General features: G+C 50.8%; 1 protein-coding gene across 1 annotated transcript in view; it reads right to left on the bottom strand.

Annotated features, from left to right (window-relative positions):
* The window catches only part of FLYWCH2 (FLYWCH family member 2), a gene marked incomplete in the record, with an annotated part of 43,890 nt that overhangs the window by 6,659 nt on the left and 21,372 nt on the right, over nucleotides 1–15,859 (bottom strand). The window contains 1 exon segment of the mRNA NM_001190858.2: nucleotides 13,640–13,651.

Genomic DNA, 15,859 nt, shown 5'->3' with positions numbered 1-15,859 from the left:
ACTACAGGCGCCGCCACCACGCCCGGCTAATTTTTTTGTATTTTTAGTGGAGACGGGGTTTCATTGTGTTAGCCAGGATGGTGTCGATCTCCTGATCTCGTGATCCGCCCGTCTCGGCCTCCCAAAGTGCTGGGATTACAGGCTTGAGCCACCGCGCCCGGCCAATAGTTTGTTTTTTTGAGATGGAATCTCGTTCTTGTCACCCAGGCTGGAGTGTAATGGAGCAATCTCAGCTTACTGCAACCTCTACTTCCCAGGTTCAAGCAATTCTCCTGCCTCAGCCTCCTGAGTAGCTGGGATTACAAGTGTCAGCCACTATGCCAAGCTAATTTTTGTATTTTTAGTTGAGTTGGGTTTTTACCATGTTGGCGAGGCTGGTCTCAAACTCCCAACCTCAAGTGATCCACCCGCCTCAGCCTCCCAAAGTGCTGGGATTACAAGCATGAGCCACCATGCCTGGCACTGTTTCCTTGAGTTCTTTGAGCCACTCTAGCAAATGATTTAACCCAAGGAAGGGGACATAGCAACCTGAGATTGTAGCTGGCCGGTCAGAGGCATGAGTAAGGTGGGAGGATCACTTAAGCCCAGGAGTTCGAGACCAGCCTGGCAACACAGGGAGACCTCGTCACTATAAAAAAATAAATTAATTAATTAAATAAAAGAGAGAGAAAACCCTGCCACTCTGGTCCTCCTGCCTGCACCTAGCACAGAAGTGACCTGTCCAGAGCCACGTCCTTGGTCCTTGACCTGGGACCTGAGTCAGGAAAAATTATGTCAACCCTGACCTCTATTATTGCCACCCAATAATCTCCCTTCCCAGTGTCCCCATCACTCTACTCTGTCCCTGGGGAGATGGAGGCCTGGTCCAGAGCCAATGGCCTTGGGCAGCAGATGCTTGAAGTCAGAAATGCCAGTTACAAAGAAAACTGATCCTCAGAGTTGAGGCCCTGCCTTGGAAGCCAGTGGTTGGGATTATAACCCAGATAATAAAATAAATATCCATGAGTCCAAGCTGATATAAATAATTGAATAAATAAATGTTGAAGAAGGGACAAATCTTCCTTAAGAGGAATTCTTTTTTTTTTTTTTTCTTTTTTTTAATTTGAGACGGAGTCTCGCTCTGTCGCCCAGGCTGGAGTGCAGTGGCCGGACCTCAGCTCACTGCAAGCTCCGCCTCCCGGGTTCACGCCATTCTCCTGCCTCAGCCTCCCGAGTAGCTGGGACTACAGGCGCCCACCACCGTGCCCTGCTAGTTTTTTGTATTTTTTTTAGTGGAGACGGGGTTTCACCGTGTTAGCCAGGATGGTCTCCATCTCCTGACCTTGTGATCCACCCGTCTTGGCCTCCCAAAGTGCTGGGATTACAGGCGTGAGCCACCACGCCCAGCCAAACTGTATACTTTAAATGGGTAAATTGCACAGTATGTGAATTATCTCAATAAAGTTTTTAAATATTCAGAAAAAAGGTAAACTGAGTCTATTAACATATGAACAGCAGTTCTACAACCTCACTATTCCAAAGAATTACCCGGAGTTCTTTTTTCTTTTCTTTTTTTTTTTTTTTGAGACGAGTTTCGCTCTTTTGCCCAGGCTGGAGTGCAATGGTGCAACCTTGGGTCACTGTAACCTCTGCCTCCCGGGTTCAAGCCATTCTCCCGCCTCAGCCTCCTGAGTAGCTGGGATTACAGGCATGCACCACCATGCCTGGCAAATTTTGTATTTTTTGCAGAGACAGGGTTTCTCCATGTTGGTCAGGCTAGTCTCGAACTGCCAACTTCAGGTGATCCGCCCTCCTCAGCCCCCCAAAGTGTTGGGATTACAGGCGTGAGCCACCGTGCCCGGCCCTGGCTAATTTTTTGTCTGTTTGTTTTGAGATGGAGTCTCTCTGCCGCTCAGGCTGAAGTGCAGCAGTGCAGTCTCGGCTCACTGCAACCTCTGCCTCCCGGATTCAAGTCATTATTCTGCCTCAGCCTCTGGAGTAGCTGGGATTACAGGCGCCCGCCACCACGCCCGGCTAATTTTTGTATTTTTAGTAGCGATAGGGTTTCACTATGTTGGCCAGGCTGGTCTCGAACTCCTGACCTCGTGATCCACCCGCCCTGGCCTCCCAAAGTGCTGGGATTACAGGCTTGAGCCACCGCGCCCGGCCTTGTATTTTTGTTTTAGTAGAGACGGGGTTTCACCGTGTTAGTCAGAATGGTCTCCGTCTCCTGACCTTGTGATCTGCCCGCCTCGGCCTCCCAAAGTGCTGGGATTACAGGCGTGAGACACCGCACCCGACCAGTGTTGCTTTAAGCCACCATATTTATCAGGACAGCAACAGGAAATTAATACAAGTTACAGTCCCTTACTGATGAGGTTCTGGAAGACAAGATCCCTGCCTGGTGCCTCATGGTGGACCCACAGAATCATCTTCATACGAAAGGGAGAGAAACATCAATGTCCACTACCACTGGCATCCTCAGCCGCGACGACAAATCCCTTGCCCTCCCGGCAGGTTTCATCCGCGTAACGGAAACAGCGGTGAATTTATTAGGGGATGTTAATAGCTGATAGGCAAGGGTGAAGTCATTGCAAAAGTTCCCAGGCGATATGGACAGCCGCTCCCCAATAATCACTGGTCCACGGTGGGGGGCTGTGATTGACCCCCTGACGGGATGACGGGACACTAAGGTGTGCAGTACACATCCTTACAGGGAGATTTTAAAAACCGGCTGTGACCCCTGCCCCAAGAAGGCCAAGAACTGCTACTCTATGGTGTGCAGTGCAGACCTTTCCCACGATGGGAATTTCAGTCGTGGCAGCTCCTTCCCCTAATCACCAGGGCTCAGAATCTTTCTTTTACTCCTCCTTTACCCGATGCAATCGGCATCAAACGCGGGCTGTGCTGCGCCCAAATGGTCCCAGCTTCCCGGCTCTCTCCTTTCCCAAGAATACCCACACCCTGAGGTCCCAAGTGTCTCCCCCGCCCCAGTATCTCACGCCTCCAAGTAGCTGCCGTCCCTGCAGGGACCTCCAGAGCTGCAAGCGGGGGACGGGGCCGGCGGGGGTTGGGGGGCGCCGGGAAGGCAGCGCTGGGCGCCGCGGACACCGCCAGGGGCCGGCGGGCTAGTGCGGAGCTCCTTCATGTGGGGGTGTTGAGGCTCTGGCCAGGGGACGGGAGGGTGGGGGAGGAGGGGCGAGAGGCAAGGAGGGAATCGCGGGAGACCCCACAGGAGGCGGCCTGAGTGTCGGGACGCGGACCCCTCCTCAGCACCCGCAGCCCTCGGGACCCCCGGGAGAGCCGGGCCGGGGACGCGACCACGCCGAGGACGCGCGACCCTCCCCGCCCGCCGGGGCCCGTCCTCACCGACGGCAGCGGTGCCCTCCCTCTCCGGCGACAGCGCCGCGGCGGGTCCCTCAACCTCCGCGCCAAGGGCACCCGCCTCAGCTCGCGCCGTCACCTCAAGCCGGGGTCACTGCAGGCGCATGCGCAGCAAGGTCACAGGGGCCTTGTCTTCTAGCTGGGGCCGCTCCTCCGGGTCTTGCCCGAGCGGTGTATAGCTGGACGTCCAGCCAATCGGAGGGAGGAGGCGGGGCCAAAATTCAGTAAGGGGGCGGGGAGACGCGGGAATGGGTGTCATCGTCAGGGGCGGAGCCTCGGGGGACCTGCGGCCTGGATCCGGGTCCCGGGCGAGGTTCTCCCAGCACCAGTGGGTGGGCTTTACTGCGACCCCAGGGCTTCCTCATCTATTTGACTCCGGCTCCCTGCGAGGGAAACTGCAGCATTTTTTTAAAGGTTTTGCTCTCCCCCGTCGCGATACCGAGCATGCGGAGGGAAGGTCTTTAGGCTCAAAGAAGCCACTGCCTTGCTTTCATCTCTGCATCCTTGACGACGCAGCAGCCTCATCCGCGCCATTGGTCCTGCCCTCGTCTATTAGCTTAGCCCCTGCCCATTGGTCCAGCCCTCACCCATTAGTCCCGCCCTCGCCCTGTAGTTCAGCCCTTGTCCATTCATCCTTTCTCGTTATTGGTTCAGCCCTGGCCCATTGGGCCCACCCCTGCCCACGGGCCCCACCCTCTCGGTGTCCAACCACGTTCACCCGGCCCAAGGGGTTCCCGGGACACTCGTCATCCTCCAGCCACCCAGTGCGGTGGGACTGGGCTGGCTCCGGGCACAGGGAGATGCGGGGCCCTGGGCCCTGCTTTCCTGGGACACTTGGCTGCAGCGGCCAGAGCGGCCCCGGCACGGCCCCCTAGGCTCACCGCGGCTCTCCCAGGCCCGCAGGGTCGCCACCACTCCGCCTGCCCCCTTGGCCCTCCCAAGCCTGGCTCCGCGCCCCGTCCCCCTCGCTCTAAAGCGGCCGCTTAATGTGCCACCGCCCCAGGGCTCCAGGGTCCTGGTCGAGGTCCTCTGGGACCTCCCGCACCTTCCGCCTGCTCACGTTCGAGTGTCAGCGGCGCTTCACGCCCTTCCTCTGCCCTGCCCCTCCCGGCCCTGGCTCTGCAGGTCTCTGAATCCCACCCTGGACTCCGCTACCAAGGCTCCCGCTGCCCCCATCCCAGTATCCTATCTTCCCCGGGCATTGTCTTGTGCACTTTTTTTTTTTTTTTTTTAGAAACGGGAATTGCGCTCTGTCGTCTAGACTGGAGTGTAGCAGTGGCCTGATCTGGGCTCACTGCAACCTCTGCCTCCCGGGTTCAAGCAATTCTCATGCCTCAGCCTACTGAGTAGCCGGGATTACAGGCGCCCGCCACCACGCCCGGCTAATTTTTGTGCTTTTAGTAGAGACGGGTTTCGCCATGTTGGCCAGGCTGGTATCGAACTCCTGACCTCAGGTGATGCACCCGCCTCAGCCTCCCAAAGTGCTGGGATTACAGGCATGAGCCACCGCGCCCAGCTACCTTTGTTCATTTATTTGCTGTTATCTATTAATCATTCACAGACTACTGGTTGTTTTTAACTTGATGACTTATACATATCTTTGTATATGAATCTATAATGTCAAAGTTTTTCTTTTTTTTTTTTTTTTTTTTTTGAGATAGAGTCCCGCTCTGTCGCCCATGCTGGAGTGTAGTGGCGTGATCTCTGCTTGTTGCGACTTCCGCCTCCCGGGTTCAAGCGATTTTCCCGCCTCAGCCTCCCGAGTAGCTGGGATTACAGGCACCTGTGATCATGCCTAATTTTTATATTTTTGTAGAGATGGGATTTCACCATATTGGCCACGCTGGTATCAAACTTCTGACCTCAGGTGATCCGCCCACCTCAGCCTCCCAAAGTGCTGGGACTAGACATGTGAGCCACCTTGCCTGCTGAGAAGTCAATTTTTTTTTTTTTTTTTTTGAGACAGAGTCTTGCCCTGTTGCCAAGACTGGAGTGCAGTGGCACGATCTCAGCTCACTGCAACCTCTGCCTCCTGGATTCAAGCAGTTCTCCTGCCTCAGCCTCCTGAGTAGCTGGGATTACAGGTGCCTGCCACCATGCCCAGCTAATTTTTTTTGTATTTTTAGTAGAGACGGGGTTTCACCATCTTGGCCGGGCTGGTCTTGAACTCCTGACCTTGTGATCCACCTGCCTCAGCCTCCCAAAGTGCTGGGATTACAGGCATGAGCCACCGCGCCCAGCCAAAGATTTCTTGAGAGTCTTGAAAGAGGTCAAAGGGGGCAAATATTTTTAAAAGCTTTTTAAACATGTAGCCAAATTGTCCCCAAGGAAGTGCACAAGCTTGGGGTCAGATGCTTGGGTTCAAGTCCCTGCTGTGTCGATTGCCATCTGTGTGACTGAGCAATTACATCCCCTCCCTGTGCCTCAGTGTCTTCACCCGGTAAACGGGGGTGATAAGGCACCCACCTCCTAGAGCCATTGTGAGAATTCACAGAGTATTGTCATGTGGGCTGATAAGAGTCTTGGTTGTTTTTTGTTTTTGTTTTTGTTTGAAACGGAGTTTCGCTCTTGTCACCCAGGCTGGAGTGCAGTGGTGTGGTCTCAGCTCACTGCAACTTCCATCTCCCGGGTTCAAGCGATTCTCCTGCCTCAGCCTCCCAAGTAGCTGGGATTACAGGTGCCCGCCACTAACCCTGGCTAATTTTTTTTGTATTTTGAGTAGAGACGGGGTTTCACTATGTTGTCCAGGCTGGTCTTGAACACCTGACCTTGTGATCCACCCGCCTTGGCCTCCCAAAGTGTTGGGATTATAGGCACGAGCCACCGTGCCTGGCAAGTCTTGGTTTTAAAATTTATATTCCTTAGTCCAACAATTCTCAAACTGTTTGGTCTCAGAACCCCTTATGACACAGGATTCTTCAGGGCTGCTTAGCCAGCCAGAGACCTCCGTGGCCAGTAGCACCACTGCTCAGGCCTCCCTTGGCCTGGGCTCGGTGCAAGAGACACCCCACCCATTCGGCTGTTTGTGTTACATGTCTTTCAATCCAGTTGCCCCCTTGGGTCCTCAGCTTCAGGGCTGGCCCAACCCACTGCTATTTCCTCTTTCCTGAGCGGGTTCTGGGGGTGGGTGGAGAATTACAGTGTTACAGCATTTTTCCTACCAGCGGTAGGCCCTCTGGAGTTCTTGTCCGGCATCCAAAAAGGATGAGGTTATGCTGACAGCCAGTGGGTGAGCAAGGTGAAGAGTTTTATTGAGAGAACAAACAGCTCCCAGCAGAGAGGGGACCCTCTCAAGTCGGGTATTTCCCCCTGCCAAGGTGTGTAGACCCCAAGTGAGGCTGAGTCCGGGGCTTTTATTGGCTCAGAATGGGGGAGTACATGCTGATTGGTTTCTGCAAAAAGGCACTCAAAATTGGGCATCACGGCCGGGCGCGGTGGCTCAAGCCTGTAATCCCAGCACTTTGGGAGGCCGAGACGGGCGGATCACGAGGTCAGGAGATCGAGACCATCCTGGCTAACACGGTGAAACCCCGTCTCTACTAAAAAATACAAAAAACTAGCCGGGTGAGGTGGCAGGCGCCTGTAGTCCCAGCTACTCGGGAGGCTGAGGCAGGAGAATGGCGTAAACCCGGGAGGCGGAGCTTGCAGTGAGCTGAGATCCGGCCACTGCACTCCAGCCTGGGCGGCAGAGCGAGACTCCATCTCAAAAAAAAAAAAAAAAAAAAAAAAAATTGGGCATCACAACGTAAAAAAACAGTTAGGGAAGGGTAGGTGTATGTAAAATAGGTGAAGGGTGGGGATCAGTCAGAGGAAAGTGGACCACACGGGAAGAGAGTTTCTCAGTCTGTTCCATGGATTTATCAGAGACTTGTAGCTTGGTTTTCACACTTTTAAAATGTCTTTGGTTTGAAGGCTGGTTTCACCAGGGATGGGATCTCTCTCTGTCTGCCTGGGGATTTGTCTGCCTCCTGCCATCATCATTACACTGTTAGTTATTGAGGAGCTCAGAGAAATTTTAGTTACGTGGGTTACATCTATCAGTATTTACTATACAGAAATTTAGGCTGGGTGCAGTGGCTCACGCCTGTAATCCCACCACTTTGAGAGGCCAAGGCAGGTGGATCACCTAAGGTCAGGAGCTGGAGACCAGCCTGGCCAACATGGTGAAAACCGATTTCTACTAAAAATACAAAAATTAGCAGGGCGTGGTCGTGGGCGACTGTAATCCCAGCTACCTGGGAGGCTGAAGCAGAACCCAGGAAGCAGAGGTTGCAATGAGACAAAATCATGCCACTGCATTCCAGCCTGGGCAACAGAGTGAGGAAAAAAAAAAAAAAAAAAGATGGCTGGGTGCGGTGGCTCACGCCTGTAATCCCAGCACTTTGGGAGGCTGAAGCAGGCAGATCATGAGGTCAGGAGTTCGAGACTAGCCTGGCCAACATGGTGAAACCCCATCTCTACTGAAAAGACAAAAAAATTAGCTGCATATGGTGGCGTGTACCTGTAATCCTAGCTACTCCAGAGGCTGAGGCAGGAGAATTGCTTAAATCCTGGTGGGGGGTGGCAGTGGGAGGTTGCAGGAAGCCAAGATTGTACCACTGCACTTCAGCCTGGGGGACAGAGCAAGACTCTGTCTTGGAAAACAAAAAAACTTGAACTGACAAATTTAAAAACAGATTTGTTAAAAATAGCAGTAATTAACCCACTGCATATCTGTATCTTCAAACCAAAGGAATCAGTGAGTGGCAGTATTTAGTTTTAAAAATCACTTTAGTGGCTAGGAGCGGTGGCTCATGCCTGTAATCCAAGCATTTTAGGAGGCCAAGGCAGATGGATCACCTGAGGTCAGGAGTTTGAGACCAGCCTGGTCAACATGGTGAAACCCCGTCTCTATCAAAAATACAAAAATTAGCCAGACGTGGCAGTGTGCACCTGTAATCCCAGCTACTCGGGAAGCTGAGGCATGAGAATTGCTTGAGCCCACGAGGCGGAGGTTGCAGTGAGCCGAGATCGTGCCACTGCACTCCATCCTAGGTGACAGAGCAAGACTCTGTCTCAAATAAATAAATAAATAATAAAAATCACTGGCCAGGCGCGGTGGCTCACACCTGTAATCCCGGCACTTTGGGAGGCCGAGGTGGGCAGATCACGAGGTCAGGAATTCAAGACCTGGCCAACACGGTGAAACCCCGTCTCTACTAAAAATACAAAAATTAGCTGGGCGTGGTGGCGTGAGTCTGTAATCCCAGCTGCTCAAGAGACTGAGGCAGGAGAATCGCTTGAACGCGGGAGGCAGAGGTTGCAGTGAGCCGAGATCGTGTCACTGCACTCCAGCCTGGGCGACAGGACAAGACTCTGTCTCAAAAAAAAAGAAAAAAAATCACTTTAGTGTCTGGCTTAAGAGACTACAGCTGCATCGTCATAGCTGCCTCTGCATTCAGTCTTCTGTGATGTGTTGTTCGCGTTGAATACACAAAATATCCAGCCCACACAGATAAATACTTGGAAAAGGGAGGAATATTTTAATAGCCTTTTCAGATAATTGTGGATATTCTTCCTTGATACTACATCAAAACTCAAGTGGTGGTTCTTTTTTTTTTTTTTTTTTTAAACGGAGTCTTGCTCTGTCGCCCAGGCTGGAGTGCACTGGCATGATCTCCGCTCACTGCAAGCTCTGCGTCCTGGGTTCACGCCACTCTCCTGTCTCAGCCTCCCAAGTAGCTGGGACTACAGGCACCAGCCATCACGCCCGGCTAATTTTTTGTATTTTTTTTTTTTTTTTTTTTTTTGAGACGGAGTCTCGCTCTGCCACCCAGGCTGGAGTGCAGTGGCCGGATCTCAGCTCACTGCAAGCTCCGCCTCCCGGGTTCACGCCATTCTCCTGCCAGAGTAGCTGGGACTACAGGCGCCCGCCACCTCGCCTGGCTAGTTTTTTGTATTTTTTAGTAGAGACGGGGTTTCACCGTGTCAGCCAGGATGGTCTCGATCTCCTGACCTCGTGATCCGCCCGTCTCGGCCTCCCAAAGTGCTGGGATTACAGGCTTGAGCCACCGCGCCGGCCAATTTTTTGTATTTTTTAGTAGACACGGGGTTTCACCATGTTAGCCCGGATGGTCTCAATCTGCTGACCTCATGATCTGCCCGCCTCGGCCTCCCAAAGTGCTGGGATTACAGGCGTGAGCCACCGTGCCCAGCCTTAAGTGGTGGTTCATAAAGGTTAGTTGCAGTGTGGAATCTAAAGTGGCATTAGTACATTTTTTTGTATTCGATTATATTAAAATCCATTGGTCAGCTGGGCGAGGTGGCTTATGCCTATAATCCCAGTACTTTGGGAGGTTAAAGAGGGTGGATTGCTTGAGTTCAGAAGTTTGAGACCAGCCTAGACAACACAGCAAAAACTCATTTCTACAAAATATCTAAAAATTAGTTGGGTGCAGTCGGGTGCAGTGTCTCACACCTGCAATCCCAGCACTTCGGGAGGCTGAGGCGGGTGGATCACAAGGTCAGGAGTTCGAGACCAGCCTGACCAACATGGTGAAACTCTGTTTCTACCAAAAATACAAAAATTAGCCAGGCGTGGCGGCACATGCCTGTAATCCCAGCTACTCAGGAGGTTGAGGCATGAGAATCACTTGAACTCGGAAGGCAGAGTTTGCAGTGAGCCAAGATCATGCCATTGCATTGCAGCCCGGGCCACAGAACGAGACTGTCTCAAAAAAAAAAAAAAAAAAAAAAATTAGTCAGGTGCAGTGGTGCATGCCTGTAGTCCCAGCTACTCAGGAGGCTGAGGTGGGAGGATCCCTTGAGCCCAGGAGTTTGAGGCAGCAGTGAGCCAAGATTGCACCCTGCACTCCAGCCTGGGTGACAAAGTGAGACCCTGATTCAAAATAACAATAATAATAATCCATTGGTCTTTTAGCACTTTGGAAGGATCTTGTACCCACGTGTAGTCTCATAACATCATGCACTGACTTTTCAGAAAATATTGGTTCATTGAATAATGCACATCTTATGAATGTTGACATATTTTATTATGTAATATAAAAATATAACATTCATTCTCTTTGCCACCAATCTCATTGAAAAAGTCTTGAAGTAGTGGGAGGTTGTGAAATGAATGGTGTCAAATACAAGTTTTCTTTTTTTTTTTTTTGAGATGGAGTCACACTGTATTGTCCAGGCTGGAGTGCAGTGGCGCGATCTCAGCTCACTGTATGCTCCGGCTCCCAGATTCACGCCATTCTCCTGCCTTAGCCTCCGGAGTAGCTGGGACTACAGTCACCTGCCACCACGCCTAGCTAATTTTTTGTATGTTTAGTAGAGACAGGGTTTCACCATGTTTGATCTCCTGACCTCGTGATCTGCCCGCCTCAGCCTCCCAAAGTGCTGGGATTACAGTTATGAGCCACTGCCCCGGCCAAATACAAGTTTTCAAAATTTTTTTTTTTTGAGACAAAGTCTCATTCTGTTGCTTAGGCTGGAGTGCAATGGCGTTATCTCAGCTCACTGCAACCTCCGCCTCCCGGGTTCAAGCAATTCTCCTGCCTCACCCTCCTGAGTAGCTGGGATTACACGTGCCTGCCACCATGCCTGGCTAATTTTTTGTATTTTTAGTAGAGACGGGGTTTCACCATGTTGCCCAGGCTGGTATTGAACTCCTGACCTCAGGTGATCCACCTGTCTCGGCCTCCCAAAGTGCTGGGATTACAGGCATGAGCCACCGTGTCTGGCCCTAAAATTTTAATTTTTGCTTGAAAGTTAGAATTTTTTTTTTTTTTTTTTAAGATGGAGTCTTGCCTCTGTTGCCCAGTCTGGAAAGCAGTGGCACTATCTCGGCTCACTGCAACTTCTGCTTCCCGGGTTCAAGCAATTCTCCTGTCTCAGCCTCCCGAGTAGGTGGGACTACAGGGGCAGACCACCACGCTCAGCTAATTTTTGTATTTTTAGTAGAGATGGAGTTTCACCATATTGGTCAAGCTGGTCTTGCACTTTTGCCCTCAGGTGATCCACCCACCTTGGCCTCCCAAAGTGCTGGGATTACAGGCGTGAACCACTGTGCCCAACCAAAAGTTAGAATTGCAAATTTTATCCTTGGCAACAAATATTGTCAGTTGTTTTCCTTCAAGTGACGGACTCACTTCTCACTTTTCTCTTTTTTTTTTTTTTTCTCAGACAGGGTTTCACTCCATCACCCAGACTGGAGTGCAGTGGTGTGATCTCAGCTTACTGCAACCTTCGCCTCCTGGGTTCAAGTGATTCTTGTGCCTTAGCCTCCTGTATAGCTGCAATTACAAGCGTGTGCCACTGCACCCAGCTAATTTTTGTATCTTTAGTAGAGATGGGGTTTCGACATATTGGCTAGGCTGGTCTCGAACTCCTGGCCTCAAGTGATCTACCCACCTCATCCTCTCAAAGTGCTGGGATTACAGGCATGAGCCATTGCACCTGGCCCTCACTTTTCTCATTTTTGAGAAGATGGCTGCCAAATACCCAAATCTGAATAACCACAGTTTGTCAGTGGTTCTACCAAATAAAAACAGTGTTCCACAAAAAAAAAAAAAGCTAATTATTAACACAATTCAAATAGTTGCACACACCGTTCTGCTAGAGACAACTGTATGCCCAGAGGTGCTGTATGTGTATTTCCTCTTTCCCATTTCAACTAACAACAACAACAAAAAGATGTGTACTCAATGGCTAAGAATTGATAAAATGAACAATTCTGTGTTGCTTCATCAAGGACTTTTTTTTTCTTTTCCTTTTTTTTTTTTTGAGACAGAGTCTCGCTCTGTCGCCCAGGCTGGAGTGCAGTGGCCGGATCTCAGCTCACTGCAAGCTCCGCCTCCCGGGTTTACGCCATTCTCCTGCCTCAGCCTCCCGAGTAGCTGAGACTACAGGCACCCGCCACCTTGCCCGGCTAGTTTTTTGTATTTTTTAGTAGAGACGGGGTTTCACCGTGTTAGCCAGGATGGTCTCGATCTCCTGACCTCGTGATCCGCCCGTCTTGGCCTCCCAAAGTGCTGGGATTACAGGCTTGAGCCACCGCGCCCGGCCTTTCTTTTTTGAGTTTTGCTCTTGTTGTCCAGGCTGGAGTGCAATGGCGAAATCTTGGCTAACTGCAACCTCCACCTCCCAGGTTCAAGCGATTCTCCTGCCTCAGCCACCTGAGTAGCTGGGGCTACAGGTGCCCACAACCACGCCTGGCTAATTTTTTTTTTTAATTGAGACGGAGTCACCTAGGCTGGAGTGCAAGGATGCCATATTGGCTCACTGCAACCTCCGCCTCCTGGGTTCAAGCGATTCGCCTGCCTCAGCCTCCCGAGTAGCTGGGATTACAGGCACCCGCCACCATGCTCACCTAATTTTTGTATTTTTAGTAGAGACTGGGTTTCAACATGTTGGGCAGGCTGGTCTCGAACTCCTGACCTCATGTGATCCACCCGCCTCGGCCTCCCAAAGTGCTGGGATTACAGGCGTAAGCCACCGCGCCTGGCCTGATTTTTGTATTTTTAGTAGACACAGGGTTTCACCAATTTGGCCAGGCTGGTCTTGAACTCTTGACCTCAAGTGATCCGCTGGCCTCCGCGAGACTCCATCTCAAAAAAAAAAAAAAAGTTTCAACACATGAATATTTGGGGACACAGATCATCATAAGTGTATTTGTTTATACAGTTGATAATGGTCTTTTGTGTTTAAAAAAATTATCAGCAAGTTCTCCCCATTCTGAGAAGGGACTGAGGCTGCGGGGCAGAACCGCACTCCTGGCGGCGGGTATGGCCTAGACCCTGGGGAGGCCGTCGGGCGACCGCTGAGTCCGCGCGCGCCCTCTCCTGGCCGCCAAGAGCATCGGCCAGAATGTCCCCAGGTTCCAGCTCTGACCCAGATGAGGCCCTGCCCAGCGCTCTGTGCAGCCCAAGGAAAACTGCAGAGATTGCATGCACAGGAGAGAGCAGCCTTTTGTTCGTCTGTACACCCCTCTCCCTTTTCTCTTTTTCTTTTTTTTTCCAGATGGAGTCTGTCTGTCACCCAGGCTGGAGTGCAGTGGCGCAATCTCGGCTCACTGCAACCTCTACCTCCTGGGTTCAAGCGATTCTCCTGCCTCAGCCTCCTGAGTAGCCTCCCGATTACTGGTGTGCACCACCACGTCCCGCTAATTTTTTTGTATTTTTAGTAGAGATGGTGTTTCAGCATGTTGGCCAGGCTGTTTTTGAACCCCTGACCTCAAGATCTGCCTGCTCTGGCCTCCCAAAGTGCTGGGATTACATGCGTGGGCCACAGCGCCCGGCCCCTGCCACATTTCTTAATCGAAACACCTCAGCTTTGCCGGGGTGCAGGCTGCTGAAGGCACCCACGCGGTGGGTGGGTTCCTGTTGATCCCTTCAACTTGGTAGTTTCATGGCAATTTGACTGCTTTGGACTTCACAAGTGACAGGGATTTGGCCACATGGATTTTTGAATTATTTATGACAGTGAAACAAATATGAAGTGATGCAAATGTCCATTTAATCATTTAAATGATGAACAATTAAATGAAATGTGGTCTATCCCTGCAATGGAAGTACAATACATGCTACGACGTGCATGAACCTTGAAACATGATGCCAAGTGAGAGAAGCCACACACAAGAGGCTACATGAGTTCATTCATGTGAAATGTCTGGAACAGGCAAATTCAGAGACAGAAGGTGGATCAGTGGTTGCCAGGGGCTTGGGGAAGTGACTGCTGCTGGGTACTAGTTTTCTTTTTAGGGCTGATGAAAAAATTTTGGAATTAATGATTATCAATGCCCAACCTTGTGAACAGACCAAAAGCCACGGAATTGTACACTTTAAAATGGTCAATTTTCTGCCTGGGCTCGGTGGCCCATGCCTGTAATCCCAGTACTTTGAAAGGCTTGAAGTAGGAGGATCACTTGAGATCAGGAGTTCGAGACTATTCTGGACAACATAGCGAGACCTCATCTCTACTAAAAATAGAGTGGGTGTGGTGGCATGCGCCTGTGGTCCCAGCTACTCAGGAGGCTGAGGCGGGATGATTGCTTGAGCCCGAGAGGTCGAGGCTGCAGTGAGCTGAGATCACACCACTGCACTCCAGCCTGGGTGACAGAATGAGACCCTGTCTCAAAATAAAATAAAATGGTCAATTTTATGGCATGTGAATTAAATCTCAATTTAAAAAGAAGAAAGGAATGGTCAAGACAGTGGCAGATCTATTAAAATTGCCCCTCAAAAATGGTTTGAACATCAGTAATTTCACTTTTTCCACATAATTCATCTTAAATACCAGAAAGTAAAACTAAAATGTCTTTTTTGTTTTGAGACGGAGTCTCGCTCTGTCGCCTAGACTGGAGTGCAGTGGTGTGATCTCGGCTCACTGTAAACTCCACCTCCCGGGGTTCAAGTGATTCTCCTGCCTTAGCCTCTCGAGTAGCTGGGATTACTGGCATGTGCCACCACACCTGGCTAATTTTAGTATTTTCAGCAGAGACAGGGTTTCGCCATGTTGGCCAGAATGGTCTCGAACTCCTGACCTCAAATGATCCACCCGCCTCGGCCTCCCAAAGTGCTGGGATTACAAGCATGAGCCACAGCACCTGGCCCTAAAATATCTTTTGCTTCTTGACTCTAGACGTGTATTTTCTGCATATTTTGCTAACCTTTTTACACTAAAAGTACTACTTGTTTAAACTGCATGTCAATTATTAAGCTAATTGTTACATTGTTGAAAACATTCACTGGTGTATTTTATATTGATACTTTCCTCATTCTGTGGCTCCATTGTCTTTTTTCACTCAGATGTTTTAAGTATTGAAAAAGTCCTGGCCTTTATAGGTGAGGAAGGAATGTTTATTTCAGTGGATGTCAGCTCAGAATCAAATTACCAAGGCGCAAAGCCCAGGCACACTCATTCCTAAAGTCTTTGGTTTCAATCATGGGATAAATATAGTTTGAACCTAACCTTCCTTTTGCTTCCCCTTCCCTTCCTTCCTTCCTTCTTTTTTATTGAGATAGGGTCTTGCTCTGTCACCCAGGCTGGAGTGCACTGGCACCATTATGGCTCACTGCAGCCTCAACCTCCCGGGCTCAAGCAGTCCTCCCACCTCAGTCTCTGGAGTAGCTGGGACTACAGGTATGCACCAGCATTCCTGGCTAATTTTTAAATTTTCTGTAGAGATGGGGTCTCCCTATATTGCCCAGGCTGGTCTCAAACTCCTGAGCTCAAGTGATCCTCCTGCCTTGGCCTCCCAAAGTGCAGAAATTACAGGTGTGAGCCACCGCGCCTGGCTATGTTTCTTCTCCTTTTCAGGCTTTCAGATGATTGCTGCTGGAGAGTCAAGTGTTCTACAAAGTCAGGCAGCCCTGGCTGCTGGGGCAGAGCCTGGAGGTGAGTTAGCAGCCATCTCTCCTTGGAGGTGATCTGGTTCCTCCTTTACCCACCAGTCCCTGTGAGCCCTGCCATGTGTGTGCACTGGCCACTGGGCAGACGGCAGCAGGCA

This window comes from Macaca mulatta, chromosome 20 (assembly GCF_049350105.2).
Source record: "Macaca mulatta isolate MMU2019108-1 chromosome 20, T2T-MMU8v2.0, whole genome shotgun sequence".
NCBI lineage: Eukaryota > Metazoa > Chordata > Mammalia > Primates > Cercopithecidae > Macaca > Macaca mulatta.
This window is presented reverse-complemented; position numbering and strand designations above follow the sequence as displayed.